The 19,048-nt window shown below is 51.5% G+C and overlaps 1 pseudogene; it reads right to left on the reverse strand.

Moving 5' to 3' along the window:
* Positions 1–1,545: 1,545 nt before the first annotated feature.
* The window catches only part of LOC124986377 (platelet-derived growth factor receptor beta-like), a 90,394-nt pseudogene continuing 72,891 nt past the window's right edge, over positions 1,546–19,048 (reverse strand).

Below are 19,048 nucleotides of genomic sequence, written 5' to 3' on the forward strand. Positions count from 1 at the left end.
AGCCCTCCCTCTCCTGGGGTTGGTGGCCACAACACCCACTGCCCTGGTACTGCCATTGTCCACTGGTTGGAGGGCAGTGAGGTGTCACCACCAGACCTGGGCAGAGACAAGGCCATACCCCACCAGGCACTGCCCCCAGGATGGGGCAGCTGGAAGTTAAGAAGGCAACCCCCAAGGTGCCCTGCTCTTGTGACCCTTTTCTGGGCGCCTGTCCTAAGGTTCTTGTCCTTCATGGTGCATAATCATCCTTAGTGTCCCTTCTGTCTCTGGCACATACCTTGGTGGCAGTGGTGAGCTGCATTTGGTAATGACTTGCCTCCTGCCCTCTTGCTCAGGATAGCTCCATAGTTCATCCTGGATGCTGAAAGAGTCTTGTGGTCCTCCCATGTCCTTGGAGCAGCTGCTGGGGCCTTACCTGGGCACTGGCTGTCACTTCAAATCACGATTCACAAAACTTCATTTGGAACTGAGGAAGGGTCACCTTCCTGAATGCCTGGAGTGACATGTGTCATCTGGAATCTCCCCAGAGCCAGTTGCCCCCAAAGAAGTTGGTTTAGGGTACTTGGACTTTCTTCACCTGGACAAGCATGCAAACCCCAGGAATATTCTAGAATATTAGTGTTGACAAGGCACTCAGAGTGAATGAGTCCAAATTATTCATTCTTCCCAGGGATAAACAGGTCCAGAGAGGGAAGAGTTTCCTCCAAGGTCACAGTAGGAGCAAGGCAGAGTCAGACCACCAATTGGTGCACATATACGGGCATAAAACTGGCACATCAACACATTTGTCACAGATGCAGGATCAGCTGGCTCTATAAGCTGAGGATGATGAGGAAAAGTTTTAAACCAAAGGGACCTGGAAGACCTGGGCACTGTCCACAGCCAGTGTGCCCTGAGTGTGCTGGGCTGGGTCTGCAGCCTGGGGAATTTCATACTTGGGGCAGCTCCCAGGACTAATTAGAGCATTAATTAAGCATGGCTGATCCCAGACCAGCTCAGGACTGGAAAAGCAGAGACGAGTGTCAGGGGAGGTGACTTCAGAGTGAAGCAACACTGGCCAAGGCAGGCCCCAGCTCAGCCAGGAGCCAGAGGTGCGGGGTCCCTTCCCCAGCCCGTGGGCACATGGAAGTGTGGGGACGAGCCTGCAGCTCCTTGAGGGCTAGCTGACTATAGAGAGAGGTTACTGACCACCTCATTCACCCAGGATCCTCCTCAGATTCCAGCCTCCCCATTTGTCAGCCAGGGAGACCTCAGATAGACTGTGAACTCCCAAGCTCAACTTGTCATCTTACATAGTAGGGAACTGGTTCCCCTGGGAAGGAGCCTGGCTCAGTCACATGGCCTCCCCTAGGCAGAGGTTGGTCATGGTCCCTGCAGTTCTCTGGTCTCCTTAACCAGCCCCGGGGCTTGGAGTGCAGTGTGTCAGGGATGGAAGCTTCCACATGGAGACCTCTGGCAGGAGCAGCTGACAGGATGCCAGGCCAGGGGGACTGGGTGCTGGGAGGCAGATGGGGAGCTTCAGGTGAGGCAGGGTGAGGGCCAGCCCTACAGAAAACTGTCCTCTGCCTCAGCCTGAGGCCCAGGGTAGCCGGAATCTGTTGGTGCCTCAGCTCCTGCTGGGACTCCACCGGGGGCTTGGGCAGGGTTCTGCTTCTGGCTCTGGTTCTTTGGGGTCAGGAGAACTGTCACAAGAGATGGTGGAGGAGGTGTTGACTTCATTCAAGGTGGAGCAAGAGGAAGAAGGCGAGTGAGTGAGTGATGGCACAGTAGGAGAGTAACAGTACCTAGTTTGGGGTCAGGTAGGCAGATGGTACGATCGTCACCCTCCCTGGGCTGCACGGCAGTGTACAGAGCTGGTGTCCAAGGAAGATTGAAGACTGTGGAATCCAGGCAAGGAGTCTTGGGACCAAAGGATGGCTGGGTGGTCACTCCTCAGAAACTCCTCGTCCACCTGCTGGTACTTCCACTTCATGGGGCAGGAAGCACAGGAGGAACATAAATGGTCAGATGGGCAATGCCCCAGTCAGCATCTGACCCAGTCTCTCCCACCTTGAGTATGCAAGCCAGATGGTGCTCAGAGAGGGAGAGGCTGTGCCCAAAGCCACACAGCTGAGGTGATGACATGTCATCTCCATCTCAGTCACCCCAGGGCAAACCCAAGGTGGGAGGAGATGAGGAGTGGAGCTAAGGACAAGGTTGTGCCTGTGCCAGAGAAATGATCATCTCCTCACCCTGCATTGTGTCCTGTCAGGACAGGGGTTTAGGCCCCAGGAGGCCCCATTGGCCCCTGAGGAGCCTACAGCAGGGTCTGAGTGCTTGGGTACTGGAAGTCACGTGGCCTGGGGTTGTTCTCACTTCTGAAGGAGCCCCAGGAGTTGGCATGGGGGCAAAGGTGGCAGCCCTCCTCCTAGAGCCAGATCAGTCAGTGCCCCTTCTTGGTGCTCCTGGAATAAATATAGCCACAGCCCATGCCTTCCTAGGATTCACAGAGAAACTTAGGATCATAGTGGAAGAAGGCTGTTACCCCCAAATGCCAGCACAGCACAGCAAACCTGGTGCCAAGGGTCTGACTCTGCTCCCCACCCCCACCCTGCCTCAACATACCTCTTTGTAACTCTCGCCAAGCAGCCTCTTGGGAAGCAGCAGCAGCTGGGAGAAGGGGAACCGAAACTCAAACTTCTCTTCCCAGCACCTCTTCATGATCTCACAGCTGGGGAGGGGCAGAAGAGACAGTCAGGGTCTCTGGCTCTGGTGGTGGCATGGGGCAGCTCTGGGACCTGCAGCCACTGCCCCTGAGAACAAGATGAGCAAGGACCAGGATGTCAGGGGGCATGGCAGCCAGCATCACCCCAAAATGTGGCTCTTTGGATTCAGCAACATGTCAGTGAGACCATGACCCAGGTGTAGCCCAGAGGAGTTCATCCTCCTGCCTCAGAGGCAGAACCTGAGGGCATATGACCCCAGCTGAGCCAGCAGAGGTCAGTTCTGGGACTGTGGCAGTGCAAGTCATAGCTCGCAGTGTCGGCCTCCATGTGGGCACTGCCCGCCTGACAGTGAGGCTGGCACAGAGGCAAGCAGAGCCCAGGGCAGAAGAGATTCCTGATGCTCGTGAAACCCAGAGCCAGGTACAGCTAGAATTTTCCAGATCTCTGAGCTAATATATCCCTTCAGTTGAAGCTGGTAGAGTTTCGTACCCACTGTGTTCATGTTGAAATCTCCCCGTGCACGAGGCCCCACTCACTTCTCATGGGAGCGTGAGCAGGTGAGGGTGAGGGTTACCATGCAGCAACCTCGCTCGATGGCATTAGAGCTGCTTGTCCATGGGCAGCTCCCGGCGAGGGCTGCCACCCGCCGAGGAGCAGAGGCAAGGGATCCACAGGCTCAGGGGTGTGGAAGGGAGCAGGGTGCCTCTTCTGCAGCACGGGGACAGTTACTCTGGTCTTGGTGAGCGAGGGTGCAGCGTCCTTGGCATTGGAAAATCAGAGCTCCTTCCTGGGCTCCCGGGAGACACGGCACTCCTCAGGACAGAGAATCAAGGAACAGCTGAGCCAATAGGCTCCCCTACGGGCTCAGATGGAGAGCCACAGGTCCCCAGACCCATCTCCCAGTGCCCCGCCCACAGTCCCACTAGGTTTGAGGTGGAGGGAAAGGTCATGCGGTGCCCCTGAGGGCAGGGAAGAGGCAGCCCACCCAACGTGAAGATCTCCCAGAGAAGAATCCCGAAGGACCACACGTCGCTCAGGGTGGTGTAGAGGCTGTTGAAGGTGCTCTCCGGGGCCATCCACTTCAGAGGCAGGAAGGTCTGTGGGCAGGAGCACACTGAGTGCACAGAGAGGCCAGTGGCACTTCCCAGCCACTCCGCACCTGGGCGGCAGGAGGAGGTCCAGCAGCTCCAGGGCCAGCGCCTCTCACTCCTCCTCCCAGCTCTGCTCCCCACAGCTCCAGGTCCATCCCATTCCTGCCAGAGCAGCAGGGAGCCTTCCTTCCTCATTAGCTAGGGACCTGGCAGCTCCTGTTCCTGAGGAAAAGCCCCCGGGTCTGAGAAGAGGGGTGAGGGAGCCAGAGACATGCCAAGCCACTTCCTAGTTCTCCTCCTGGCTGCCTTTGATCCCTGGGGTCCAGAGTCCCTCCACTGTGGGGTTCACAGGAAGCAGGGAGATGGGAGATGGTGGGAGGCAGAGAGGTCACCTTTTAAGCAAGCCAATCCCACTCCTGCCTATGATCAATGCATCTGTTTTACTTTTTCACTTGGTCCTCTTCCTCTGCCCATCACTCCTGGGACAACAGATTTGATCTGCACACTCCCTTCCTGCCTCTCCCTGGTCCCCCTGCAGCTGGTCCTGGTCCTGTGAGTATGCACACAACTGGTCAGGCAATGACCATATTAATGAGCAGGACAGGCCACCAGAAGCCCTGTGCTGAGCTCCTATGAGATGCAGTCATCTAGTCAGGAAGGAAACTGTTCCTGGGGTCAGGGGGACATGGCCACCATCCCCAGGGCCTGGTAGGTACTCACACTGCCTTTGGAGATGTAGTTTGAATGTCACATGTCTCTAGCCAGGTTGAAGTCACAGATCTTGACCAGCTTTCCCTCACAGATGAGTATGTTCCTGGCTGCCAGGTATCGATGAACACACTGGGTCAGGGAAGAGAGGAGCGGACACCTTAGGAGAATTGTGGGAAGCCCTCCATGGCAGGGATTGGGGAAACCACCCCCTGCCCAGGTGAAGGGTCCTCAGTCTTCTGTCCTCTAGAGGAGAGGTAGTTGTTTGATGAGGCTGGGTACTTGGAGTTGTCTTGCCACCTGGGGGACCCACTCCCTATAACCCCATCCTGGCCCACCATGACCACATGTACATTTAGAGGCCAAGAATTCCATGCCATTGGCCACTTGGTAGCTGAAGCCCACAAGGTCTGCATAGATAAGCACTGGGGACTCATTGATCAAAGTGGCCTGATAGGTCCTCTTCGGAGCTGGCAAGAGCAAAGAGTCACACATCACCTCAAGTACCCCAGTGACCCAGAGGATCCTGTCTTTTGGCTTGTGGGGCTGAATGTCAAAGGCAGGTGGTTCCTGACCTTCTGAGAGTTCTCCCCTGACAGGATGGTTCTTTGTGTCTAGCATAAATCTCTCCTGCTTTACCAGTGTCCTCCATGGCCAGAAAAAAAGTTTAGGCTGGGTATGGTGTCACATGCCTGTAATCCCAGGTACTCAGGAGGCTGAGGCCGGATGATGACAAGTTCAAAGCCAGTAGCAGCAACTGAGCAAGATTGTCAGCAACTTTTTGAGACCCTGTTTCTAAACAAACAAACAAAAAAGACACCCCAAATTGGGAATGTAGCTCAATGGTAAATAGCACCTAGTTCAATCCCCAGTACTACCAAAAGAAAAAAAAAAAGTTTAGTTTTGCCTGTTTGTTTCTTAGGAACACTAGACCCCAGCCTGGGTCCCGTTCAGAGCTGATCACTTTTCCAGGTTCCACGAGGCTAGATAGGCCCCCCATCCCACCCTAGCAATTCCCCTTCCTCATATCTGTGTTCATGCTTCTGGACCCAGAAACAGGGGTTCGTATTGAGGCCCCCTTATATATCAGGTTTGAACAGGTGTCCAGCCTTAGTTTCCAGTTCTATGAAATGGGTGCAAGGCCATCTTCCTCCAGGATCGCTGCCAGGCTGGGCTTGTGAAGGGCTTGGAAAGAGCGCATCACTGCAGGGTGTGAGCCTGTGCAGGTGTGAGCACACTGTGCCACCCACCAGAGGGAACGTAGTTATCATAAGGGGCCATGTAGCTGGAGGACTCAATGTCTGCATATGTGACGTCTCCTTTCATGTCCAGCATGGGCACGTAGTCCACTGACTCGTCCTTGCTCATGTCCATGTAGCCACTGTCGCTCTCCCCAGTCAGGGACACATGGCTGGGCAAGAGGAACATAACAGAAGGTCACTGGCCTTCTCCTTCCTTCCCCCTACCCTGCTCACCCTGGGGACCCAAGAGGCCTGTCACGGGTGGATTTCTTCTCTCACTCATTCTCTCACTGTCCTTGAGTCTGTCACAACACAGTGACCACGGGTCCATCCTCTGACTCACCTGTGTGGCCCTGAGCTGGCACTGGGGCTGCCACGATGACATAAGACCCAGTAAGTGTCCTCAGAGAGCTCTTAGGCAGGGGAGGTCACAGTGCCCAGGACAAGTCACAGGAGGTGTGCACAGAGCTGCCTGTCTGGGACCTTCCTGCACACCAGCCACGCCCCACAGGGGTCCGGCCATGACCCAGGGTGGGCAGCAAGGTGTGCCCTTGGAAACTCTGCCTGTGGCCTTGGTTCACCAGAGTTGTGGACTATACACAAGTGTGTCCGTGTGGGCAACCTAAAGACGGGAAGGACATCTGTCAGTGCTAGCGAGGACAGGAGAATGTCACCGTCTTAGACACTGGCACACAGGGGCAGGTAGCAGCGGGCAGCAGATCCCACCACCATCCCCACCACTCCTGTCCTCCCCTGGTCTAGGACGGGCTGAGGAGAAACAGCCCGGCTCCCACAGTGACTGTCCCCACCCCTCGGCCCCAGCTCCCTGTCCTGCAGGAGCGAGGAGCGGGGCGCTGTGCAGGTGCCGCCTCCTCCTACCTGGGCAGGGGCGGCCCCACGGGCAGGGCGTTGCTGTAGAGCTCTGCACTGGGCGGCCGGCGCTTGTCCGAGTGGTGCTGCAGGAAGCTGTGCTTGTTGCGGTGCAGGTAGTCCACCAGGTCGCCATAGCGGCAGTACTCGGTGATGATGTAGATGGGGCCTGGGGGAGGGCGCGTGGGCACAGGCCCGGGAGGCTCAGGCTTCCCATGAGCCCGCGGGGCCAATACCCAAGCTGAAGGTGGGAGAGGTCGTGGGCCTGACTGCTGAGGGTCAGCGCCTAGCAAACCTGGGTCCTCCTCCTGCCTCCGCTGCAGGGGACTTGGATTCCCTGGGCCTCCCCTTCCCCGTCTGTGAACTAATACCCACTTCTAAGGGCTGTCACAAGGACAAATGAGACCATAACTGTCAGCATTGCACGGACAAGAGCACAACTGCTATGTTTTCACACTGAAGCTTATTTTGGTGCCCTGTATATGTAAAGAGGGAAGGAAACAGATTATCATCAGTTTACAGGGTACATTTAAATTTAATGCATTTACACAAAGTCAACTGGTGGAAAGTGAAGATATTGACAAAAAAGAAAAAGTAAACTTTTCAAATGAGAGCTAGGCACAGTGGAGCATGACTAATCCCAGCTGCTCTAGAGGGTGAGGAAGGAGAATGACAAATTCAAGGTCAGTCTGGGCAATTTGGTGAGACCTTCCGCAACTTATCAAAAGTGTCAAAATAAAAAAGGAAAAGATGAAGCTCAGTGGCAAAGTGCCACTGGGTTCAATCTCCAGTACCAAAAAGAAAGAAAGAAAAACAAAAACAAAACACAATTTTTGAAATGAGTGATCCTTGCATATATAAACTGGTCTATTGATGCAAAATACTTCTGTATTTTGATTTGATTGCACAATCCTGAAGAAAATCCCAAATGTCACAAAAGCAGCTAAAAATTGTGATGATGTTATTTTTCCTATTTGCAGGTCAACTTGCAGTCAGAGCTTCAAATGCAGACAGTTGCGTAGAGGCACTTTCTTCTGTGATCAAAAGAAAAGCAGCTCCTGATTAACTCACTGGTGGTCTACAACAGGGTTTGTGGGAGTAACGTGCTACCTCTCAGTATCACATGAGTTATTAGTCATTGCAGTTTTCAAAAGATATTGTGAAAATACAAGAATGTCCAAGGACACTTTGATATGGAAACTGGCGGGACTAGAAGCCTGAGGAGTCCTTTGGCCATGAAGATAGGACCCTGTGAGCTCCTAAGTGCCACACCCATCTGGGGCTGTGAAGGGAGAGTGCTGGGCAGGAGGACCTGGCCCCTCCCTCTGCACTGTCCTGGTGTCCACAGATGAGGCAGGAGTGGGGGCAGCCTGGGTCAGCGGGCATTTCCCCAGAGTCCTGGGGGTGGCTTTCCTACCTCCTTTGGTGCAGGCCCCCAGCAGGTTGACCACGTTCAGGTGGGGCCCCAGGTGGCTCATGATCTTCAACTCCGACATGAGGGCTTGCTTCTCACTGCTGCGGGCTGTGGCTGCAGGGAAGGGGCTCAGGCTAGCTGGTCACTGGGCTTCTTAGAGGCCCCATGGGAGCTACCCAGGCTCCTCTGCCCCACCCCAGGCTGCAAGACCACCCGGACTGGTACAAGGGAGCCTGTGCCTGAGAGAGGGCGGGTACAGGGGCTGAGGAGGGCAGGCTCAGGACACTTTCCTGGTGTGACCTCAGTCCTTGTGTCCAGCATATCAAAACTAGCTACTCTGGGAGAGGAGAGGGTGGAGGTTGGGCCCCCTGTGAGGGAGGAGCAGGCACCTAGGACTCACATTTCAGCATCTTGATGGCCACATTCATGGTGACCTCTGAATGGCTCAGGCTGTGAACCTTGGCCTCCACCACTGGCCTGAAGGCCCCAGAGCTGAGGGCGCATCTTGGGCTGAGAGAAGCCTCAGTTCCTGGCTCACCAGGAAGTCGTACTCTCCCCTTCTCACCCAGGGGTGGGGAAGAGCCACTCTCTTAGGTCAACGTGAACCTCCCTCAAATCCCTCTGAACTTAATGTTCTCACCCCAAAAAGTCTCTTACAACTATACTTCCCAGACCTTCCTGTGTCTCATCAAAGTCCTGCCTTCTATCTGCCCCTTCTTCTTGAGTCCCTAGGAGCTCTCCTCCCTCCCCATGGGAGCACAGCTCCTCCACACCCCTTCAGCCTCCCTGACTAGATGAAGCACAGGCTGGCACTGGGCCTGTCCTCGGTGCTTCCTCTCTTGCCATAAAGGGTCCTATTGCAAAGTCTCAGGCTCATAGGACTCAATATTGGACAGTGTCTGAGGCTCCTCTTGACCTCATTTTTTTTTTGCAGAGTGGGAGACTGGGGGACATAGAAGGCAGGATACCAGCCCCAGGTCTCATAGCTAGTCATAGCCAGGGTGAGACCAGACCCAAGATAGTCTTCCCTGCAGTCCCCAATCTGTCAAGCATGTCCCCAATCTGTCAAGCATTCCCAGGACTGACCAAGCACAAGCTGGTCCTGTGGCAGTCCCCACATGGAATTGTAGGGTAGCTGCATATGTCCACATAGATGTACTCATGGCCAGCAGAGCTCACAGATTCAATCACCTTCCCTCAAATCTCAGTGTGGCCTCTGTAGGACCAGGACCAGGACCAGGAATATAGCATCAGAGTGGGTCTTTGGACCTGAACTCACTAGGTACAGACTCATAGGACAGATGGGGAAGAGGACCTTGAGACCCAAGAGGTGCAGGGCAGAACTGTAGTCACACAGCAAGGCTGTCATGGGCTCAGGAAATAGGCACCCAGGGGATCCAATGGGAGGAGGAGTGGCAGGGGACTCCATCGGGGTGTTACAGGTAGAGAAGCACCTGATGGCCATGATCCTGGCTCATCAGAACAACCTAGCAGCTTTTCTTGGAGCCTCCGCTGCTCCTTAGGTGTGAAAAGAGGAGCAGGTAGCCCTGGACAGGGCCACTCCCCACATGAGGTCATCCTGGAGGGAATCTCAGAAAGACTAAACTTTAGAATGCTGAAATTTAGGATGCTGAAATCATAGGATTGGACTTAGAATGATAGACTCCTGGGGGACAATAAACCTAGTTTGGAATCTTAACATTTTGGAATTACTGATTGGTGAAATCTCAGTACATAACATTGCAATTATAGACTAGTTAAGAGGATCTGAATGCATCCGTAGGAGTCTCCATGGGTGACTGGGACAAAGAGGACCTGGTGTTGGAGGGCACCAGGGCCAGGGGACCCTGGACGGCTGGAATCAGGCCTGTGTCAGCCCAGGCTGCTGGGGATAGAGGAAGCTCAGAGACTCTGTTAAGAGATTCCACCTGGACCCCTCCTGCCAGATCCTGCAGCATGGGGTGGGGGCCATACAGACCAAGGATACCAACCTACTCACTAGGCCAGATGGGACTCACCTTCTGCCAGAGCATGATGAGGATGATGAGAGAGATGATCCTGAGAACCACCAAGGCCAGGATGACTGTGATCACCTCTACTTGAAGGTGAGGACTGGGGACAGAGGCCAGAGCAGGCCATGAGCAAGCAGGAAGTGGGTAGATGCTCTCCCCTATCCTGCTGCAGCCATCAAAATCGCTTTCTACCCATTAAGCCCCAACAGAAGCCACCCAATTCCTTGATGGCCTATGATGTCAGACCCTCAGCCTCTTGTTCTGGGCCACACCTGCAGCCTCTCTTATAAACCTCCATCCCCTCAGACACCTCCCCCAGTTCAGATCCCTCTGACTTCCATGTGCCTTTGTCCCTGCACCATCATTATGGCCTTTCTGCCCCAGCTTGATGCTCGGTGCAAACACTTCTCTGGGTTCCTGTGCTTTGCCTGGGTCTCCTATAGGACAATGAGCCCCTGAGGGCTAAGCCCTTGTTGGGCTGTTACAGCTGGTCAGAGTTCTAAGTTCCATGCCTGACCAAGTGGCCAATGGACTCATGACCTGCAACCGAGTGATCCACAAGCTGAGCAACCACAATCAGATGCATCAAGACTCAGCAAGGAGCCTGCTCCCCACCTATAGTTTGGTTCCACCCCAGAGCCCAGTTAGGAGTGGGCAGTGATGGAAGTTAATAAGGTTAATGGGACCCCATGTCCCTGAGTCTCCTCTAACCCATTACTTCAGCCTCTTCCCTCCCCGGCCACCCTGGCCAAACCTTCATCTCCCCTGCTCTGTCTCACTAGCTACCTGAATGTCCCTTGGGAACTTGGTTCTTCCTCCTGTGTCCCCTTCCTGCCTTTCTCTGATCCCAGGGAGCCCTGCCTGCTTCACTTTTTTCTCAGGGTCACAGACCCACACCACTGTCTGCTCCTTTCTCTCCAGCAGCCTCACACATCCAGGGCCTGGGGGAAAAGCCTGCATCCTCCTGGAGTCCTCTGAGTAAAGAGGAGCTGTCCCTCAGCCATCTCAGCCCAGGTCATGCTGCGTGGCGTCACCTCTGCAGGCGAACTTCTGCCTTCACTCAGAGCTGGTCTGCAGGTCAGGGTGTCCACACTGACTGCCCAGGTGCCCACTGGCTCAGGGACATGTGTGCATGCCCTGGAGGGTGGATGAGGTAAGGATGTCTTTAAAAACTTACCCACACTCACAGAACACGGGACAGGAGGCCGGAGTGTACAACAGGCATGCACACGTACAAGGCCGCTAAGTCTGCTCAGGTACACAGGGGCACCAAGCCTCACATGGACCTGGGAGCCTGCTGGCTCTGGCTTCTGCCTCCCCTGAGAGCCCCACTCCTTCCCACTGCCTTCCTCTTTTTCTCCCCATCCCAAACCCCAAAGTGCACCAGCACTCTCTGCTCCAAGCACCTTGGAGTCCTTCCCTTTCTTGGAACCCGCCCTGCCTCAAGGCTTTTGCACAGGCCTTTCCCGCTGACTGGGACACTCTTGCTCATCAGTCTGACTGCCAGTCATCTTTCAGGATTGACCTAAAGGACACTTTTCTCAGGACACTTTCCTCCATTCCACAGCTGGCCCCTTCTCCCTCCAGGCTTTCGCCATAAAGTAGTGATCCTAAGCAGGAGTGCTTAGTTCCGCCCACCACCCCACCTTTGGACTACAGGCAAAAGAAGGGCAGGCAAGGCTGGTCCATTGACCTTGAGAAGTGGTCTCCTCCTATCTCTTGAAGATTGAGGAAAACAGGTGAATGAACTGCATTCGTAAAGTGCATATATTCATAAAATTGGCATCTAGACATGTAAACACATCTGTGCACTGCTAGGACTGTTTATATGTGTAACATTCACGCATGTATGCGTCCCCTCTAAGATGTATGCACTGTAGAGCAGGCATGTGTGTTCAGGCTTTGTGCTCACCCATTTTTCCAGAAAGTTATGCTGCAATGACATGCTTACAGACATGCACTATGACACTTGACACATGCACAGATATTGCACATGTATTATTTGTACACTTGTATGGGGAGTTATACACAAGCCTGGGAATCGGGCATGCTGATGTACATGGCTTATAAACATATATTCTGTGGGTTTACACGCACAGACAAACTTAGGGCATGCTTGAGTACATGCTTACAGACACACTCTAGCTTTATTTGTGTGTCTGGGGATTAGGCATTCTTCAGCACAAAGCTGACAATCTACACACAGAGAGTTGGCACCTGTGTCCTGAGATCAGGCTGCTCATGGTCAGGGCTTCCGACATGCAGTTTCCATTCCCTGTGTAGAAGCAGACAGTGTTACTCAGTTCCACGTTTTCTTCACTTGTGTTTGTACACGTGCACCCATTCCTCACCCTCTCTACCCTCCAGCTTCTTAAAGGACAGCACCAAGGCTACTGCTCTGGAAGCCCTCGCAGACTTACCACTCTGTGTCACCCTCCACTTAGGGGCTCCACACAGATGTGCCCGACTACAAGAAGTTCTATGGCCGGCATGAGCCTGCATAGTGTTGGAGGTGCCTGAGGGTGAGGGTGACCAGCTGTGCACAGAGACCCTGTGTGAGGAGGACGGCTAAGGGACCTGAGAGTGAGGCCTGAAGAATGGTGCCTCCAGGGACCGCAGGGCTGCCTCCACCTTGCTGCAGGCCTGACGGGGACAGAGAGCAGGGCTACTGGTGTTCCACCACGTGGCAGCTGGAGGACAGGCAGTGTCCTGCCCCTGGTGAGGAGGCATTCCTCCAGAACCTTCCAGCAACAGGAGGCATGTGTGGGGGGCGTCAGGATAGGTGAGGTGTGCAGGACGTGCTGTTGACCAGAGCACCCGAGTGGTCGGGAGTGGAGACACCCCCTGGGCCTGAGGCCACGACCATCTGCTTCTGGCTCTTAGTCTTCCCCTATGTAGCTGTGTGACCCCAGAGAAGTCACTGACCCTCCCTGACCTTCCTTTCCTTATCTCTGCTGTGGAGATCCCGTGCCCTTCAGCAAACCCCTATGATCCAATATGAGAAAATGGAAATGAAGGTGCAGCATGAACGGTCAGCGGCGCAGCTTCCTAAGCAGGACACGGAACCCAGCAGCAGCAAGGAAAAGACAACATCATGGACCACACACCAAGGGGAAGCTTCTGTGTGAACGAGACGCTGAAGGAACATTGAAAGAGCAGTGGCGGGTGGGGAAGCCCTTTCAAGATTCATGACAACAGGGTTAACAGATTAAGTGCCTGACAAATTAATAAAAGAAAAAAAGAATGAAAAATGGACAAAGGATATTGGTAGAAGAAATACTAATAGACCATAAACATGAAAAAAACCACTAATTTTATTCATTTTATTCATTTTACCACTAATCCAGGATATCCAGCATTTAAAACATCAGTGTACTTACATCTCTTTCCAACAGACAGGGAAGTTTGATGCTGCTTTTGAGGCACCAGGGTGAACCCAGGACATCATCCATGGGTGCCGAGCAAGTGCTCTACCACTGAGCTGCACCTCCAGTCTTCAGAAAAAATTCTAAATACCAAGAATATCCAATATAAACCAGAATGTAGCGCTGCTGGGTTTCCCACACAACTTCTGGGTGTGCAGGTCCACATGGGCTTTTTCAGAGCACAGTTGAACAATATCTCCACGTTTTTCAGTACCTACCCTTCGACCCCGCCATCTCTCTGCTAGGAACGGATCCTGCTGTAATGACTGCCCGTGTGCCCAAAGGTTCATGTGCAGCCTGGTTCACAATAAGGAAAGTCAGAAGGAACTGAAGTGTCCATTGCTTAGAGGAACTGAGAGGTGAATGACGGTCTCTTCATATGGATACAATTAACAAACAAGGTAGATCTCTGTGTGCTTGACTTGGAAAGATTTCTAAGATGTGTTGTTAAAAAATGAAACTCAAACCCCAATATAATAAATAGTTTATGACATCATTTCTTAAAATAATGAATGATGGAGAGCTGGACTGGATGCTGTGTAGACACCAGGCAAATGTGAGGAGGAGTGTATGCATAACTTGTGCTTGCTGCTGCGAATGGGCTTTGGTTGGAGAAGGGTTTGGGTAGCTTCCACTATAGGGCCCTATATCCCTCTTTAAGGATGAATATCCTACAGTGAGGATGGGTGTTACAAACAAAAAGAAAGAAAGAAAGAAAAAAGAAAGAAAGAAAGAAAGAGAGAGAGAGAGAAAGAGGTGAAATACCAACAGGGTGGGAAGGGAGGGCAGTTTCCACCACCCCACCTGGGTCCCATGACTGCTACTTGCCCACTAGTGCAACTACTGGTTGCCTTTGCTGTTCGTGTATTTCCAAAAACCCTTCTCTCTCTTCCTGCTTCCGCTTTGCACAACCCAACCTTCTCTGAAGCACGTCCTTGACAGAGCTAACAGACAGCTTTTGTTGCATCGCAGATAAACAACCCCACAAAACCACAGTGGCTTATCCCAATGAACATGGGTTTCTCCATGTCTGTGACACTCAGCTATTCAGCTGAGGTGGTGGATTAGCAGGGCTCACTCATGCATCCACAGGGCAACTAGTGACTGCTCTGGGGGTGGCTGGGTCACCTTAGCCAGACTGGGCATCTGGGCTTGGCTTTCTCGTGGTGATTTTGGAAATATAAGAAGCCAAAGCAGGTCATGTGGTGGGAGAAGGGAAGAAAAACCACACAATGCCTCTTGAGACCCACACACACAAATGGAACCTTCTCATTTTCAGCTCATTCTATTGGCCAAGTAGTGTCACATGGCCAAGCCCAGATTGAAGAGGCAGAGAGATGGATTCCTCCTTTTCATCCAAGGGGAACTGTCAAGTCACATGACTGAGGACTCAAATGCTGGAAATAGTGAAAAAATTGGGGCCATTAATGCAATTTTCTTTAGATACCATACAGAGGGAAATGACACTACAGAGAACAAGACAGGTTTGCCACCATGTCACCAAAGCACCCTCTTGATCTTTTGCTCATTCCCTTGTCTTATGCTGCACTATTGTAGAAAACACTAATTTTTACTTCTCCATTCCATTATTAATGAAGATTCAGGTGGTTTCTAGTTTGGGGCTACAATGACAAATGCTGCCCCGTGACTTGGTGCACGTGGCCACACATTTCTGTTGCATGTGTGCCTGCCAGAGAGTGGGATGGCGGGATCACGGATACGCACATTTTCACTCTAGGCCAATAATGTTGAAGAGTGTCCCCAATCGCTTGTATCACTTTATGCCCTCCCAGCAGTGTGCGAGATTTCCTGCTGTCCACACTCCAGACAACATTTGGTGAGGGAGTTGATCTCTGTATATGATGTTATGCAGAAATAAATCATAATCATACTTTACAAAAGAACCTGGTGAACCAAAAATCTCATATCCTCTTATTGGAAAGACAGACCTGCCCCAAACCCCTTTTATCATTTACCAAGATCCTATAGACATAGACCTGTTTCTAAGGTCTTTATTTTGTATCCACAGGTACTTTTTTGGTGAACCAATATAAATTATTTTAACCATACGATTCTTTCAATAATTCTTGATATCTAGTAGAGAAATGCTTCCAATTTTTTCATTTTCTTCAAAATTGTCTTGGTTATTCTTGGCTCTTTACATTTTTTCATGTGTTTTATTGAAGTTTATACAGTACAAAATGCACTCTTAAGGAGTCTATAGTTCTGCCACTTCTTTTTTTCTGTACTGCAAATTGAACCAATGGTGCCTTTACCACTGACCTACACTGGCCTGTTGATAAGTTATTTTGAGACAGAGTCTCTCTAACATGCTTAGGGCCTCAATAAGCTGTTGAGGTTGAGCTTGAATTAGTGATCCTCTGTCCTCAGCCTCCCAAGTTATTGGAATTACAGGTGTGAGCCACTGCACCTGGCTATCAGTTCTGCTATTTTTGACAAACACATATAGTCATGTTACCACAATCCAGATACAGTTCCCTAACAAAAACAGTTCCCTGTTTGGCTGTGGCTGTGGCTGTGGCTCAGTGGTAGAGAGCTTGCCTAGCATGCACAAAGTTCTGGGTTCAAAGTGCCAGAACTGCAAAGAAACAATTTCCCTGGGATCTCTGTAGTCCACCCGCTCTCTACCTCCACCTCCTGGTATCCAGTCATCTTCTTCTTTTCCAGAATGCCATATAAATGGAATCATGTCTTATGAAGTCTTTTGAATCTGGGTTCTTTCCTTTATCATAAAGTACTTGATTTTCATCCAAGCTTTCGTTTCTATCAGAAGCTAGTGCATTTTATTGCTGAGAGGTGTTTTACAGTATGGACATACCATGGTTTGCTTTTCCACTTGACAGTTAAGGGACATTTGAATTGTTCCAGATTGATGTGATAAAAAATAAAGCAATTATAAACATTTTGAATCATAATTTTATTCCACAATTTATCTGAAACAAATTTATTGAGAAATATCTCAAAAGAAAGGGAGAAGGGCAGAGGAGTAGGGCAGGGGAATGTCCCAGGGAACAGTCTCTGGTGTCTTCCACAGGTGGGGGCAGAGTAGACTCTAATGTCCCGGTGGATGCAGAAGTGCTCTTGGCTGGAACCGTGCAGAGAACCTGAGGTAGTTGGCACATCTTGCTCCTGCAACTGTTCAGAGTCCACATGACCCATGCCCAGGCAAGGTGTCAGGATCCAAGGAACACAGGGTCCTCTGACTGTCCCCTGGTTTTGACTGGTCACCTCTCTTCTTCATTGGAGCCACACTTGAGGCATCTGGCAGGTTTCTGTCCTCTTAATTTGAGCCACCTTATTGCTTACACGTGGAATGCAACTGCATATTTTTTCTCACACAGGTCGCAATTGTCCTGGTCACCAGTTTCCAGAGCTTTCTGATAGCATGGGGTTGCCCACAGTCAGGCTAGAAAGGTAAACCAGGTGTGCAGGTCCTTGCAGATGGAAAATGGAGATGGATGAGAGGCTGGCTGGCCCTCCTGAGGTGCTTCTGCCCTGTCTGTTTGGCCTTCTCAGGCAGCGGAGGCTCACAGGGCAAGGGGAAGGTGCAAAGGACAGGCTCACTGGGGCTCCTCTTGGGGAGGACAGGAGAATGGGAAAGATCCATGGGGTGTGGGAGAGGCTTACCCCTGGGAGGCACAGACTTCCCATGGAAAAAGGAGCCCACTCCCTGTTTTTTCTGATGCTGGAGCAGGAGGTAGGTAGCCATGGGGACATTGAACTTTCTCTTGGCCAGGGACACCCAGGTCTTCTGCAGATCATAACCCATATCAAACATTCTGGTCAGAATTTGTGGGTCTAGGTGTTTGGGGAGTGCTCCAGGATAATAGTGTGGTTAATACTGCTCACCCTTCCTCCGCCATGGGTGCTGGAGGATCTGCTTGGCTGTGGGCCCCTTCCTGGGGTTCAGGGTCAGCATGTGGTGGAGGAGCATTGTTGCTGCCAGAGAAACCTGGGGAGGGTCGCAGTAGGCTCCCAGCACGATGTGTCTCAGCATGTCCTTAGGGGTGCGTCCCATAAATGGGTGCCTCCCTGTTAACATGAAATAGAGAGTGACGCCCAGGCTCCAGGTGTCCACTGGGGGGCCCTCATACACTTGCCTCAGGATAATTTCGGGGGCAAAGTGCCCCTGAACTCGTTCAGTTTCTGACCACACGTGACCCTGGTGCTGAAGCCAAAGTCAATGAGCCTGATGTGGCCTGTGGCATCCATCATGATGTTCTCTGGCTTGAGGTCTTGGTGCACGATGCCCCTGTCATGGCAGAAGGCCACGGCACACACCAGCTGGCGGAACAGACTGAGAGCCTCTTCGTCCTGCATGCCACCCTGCGGGACGTGGTCAAGAGCTGGCCCCCTCCTGCTTGCTCCATCACCATGTAGATATTTCTCTATAGGCCTGACCATAACTCCCAGTGGTCATCTCCCTTTGGGGCCCCCAGAACCTCTTCCATTTTCAGAATGGGAATAAGGAAGGACTCCAGACAGTTTTTGCTTTCGTGGGTTATGGAGACTGATATTTACTTGTTTAGCAATTAGTATTCATGGAGAACTTCAAAGTTCACTTTTCACTTTTCACTTTCAGTATAAAAATCTTTAATATCTTTGGTCTTTGAAAGAGCACAACATATCTATATTGAATATCAAGGTAGTCAATTCCTTTTTCTTCCAACTTTGAATAACTAGTGTTTAACGGATGGCAGCTCCTCACTCACATGGTGATACTGTTACAAATGCTGTGTTTTCTAAAACACCCTAGGGCAGGTATTAACACTTGTGGGTGTGTTGCGGGGGAAGGCTTGTCTTAAACTTTATACAGTCCTACACAGGATGCATAGGCATTACAGCGTGGCAACAGTAACTGAGGGGGATACGTGGAGATGTACAGGAACAGCATTTTCTGGTACTGAAGCTATGCTGCTACAGGTGCACACCAGAGTGATTTCCCTGTCTCCTGCTACAGGGAATGTCTGGGGGAAGTGCACAGACACACCTGTAGGACATCCCTAAAATCAAGGATGGAAATTCAAATGTTTCATGTAAAAAATCAATTAGATAGCAGAGAAGATAATCATTACTGGACACTGGGCACAGTGAGTCAGGAGCTTGTCCTGCTCTTCTTATAACGACAAAAGGCTCATGAATGAGCAGGCTACCATGCTTTCCTTATAAGGTCACATCCCTTGGAAACGAATGCTTTCCCCACTCCCTTAGGACCCCTTCTTAGGTAATTACATCATACTATTACCATTTCTGAAAAAAGGTCTTATTTCTAGGTGTGGGATTAGAACCTATACAAATGCTCTACAAGATATAATTTAACCCATAGCACTTTTTGGTATTATTTTTCTAAGATTTTTTACCCATAGGTGTTGAAGTTTGTCATATGACCTTTCTACATCCATCCACACAATCACAGGACTTCCTGGGCTTATTAATTGACTGCATATGTTTATTGAGTATCGTTTTGATGCCCAATCACTCAATATGTTTCACTTTGTCCACCTCTTAAAGGTTCTACCTGCCAACTTCGCCACGCTGAGGACTGCCTTTCTTTTATCTTT

The sequence above is a fragment of the Sciurus carolinensis genome, chromosome 6 (genome assembly GCF_902686445.1).
Source record: "Sciurus carolinensis chromosome 6, mSciCar1.2, whole genome shotgun sequence".
Classification (NCBI taxonomy): Eukaryota; Metazoa; Chordata; class Mammalia; order Rodentia; family Sciuridae; genus Sciurus; species Sciurus carolinensis.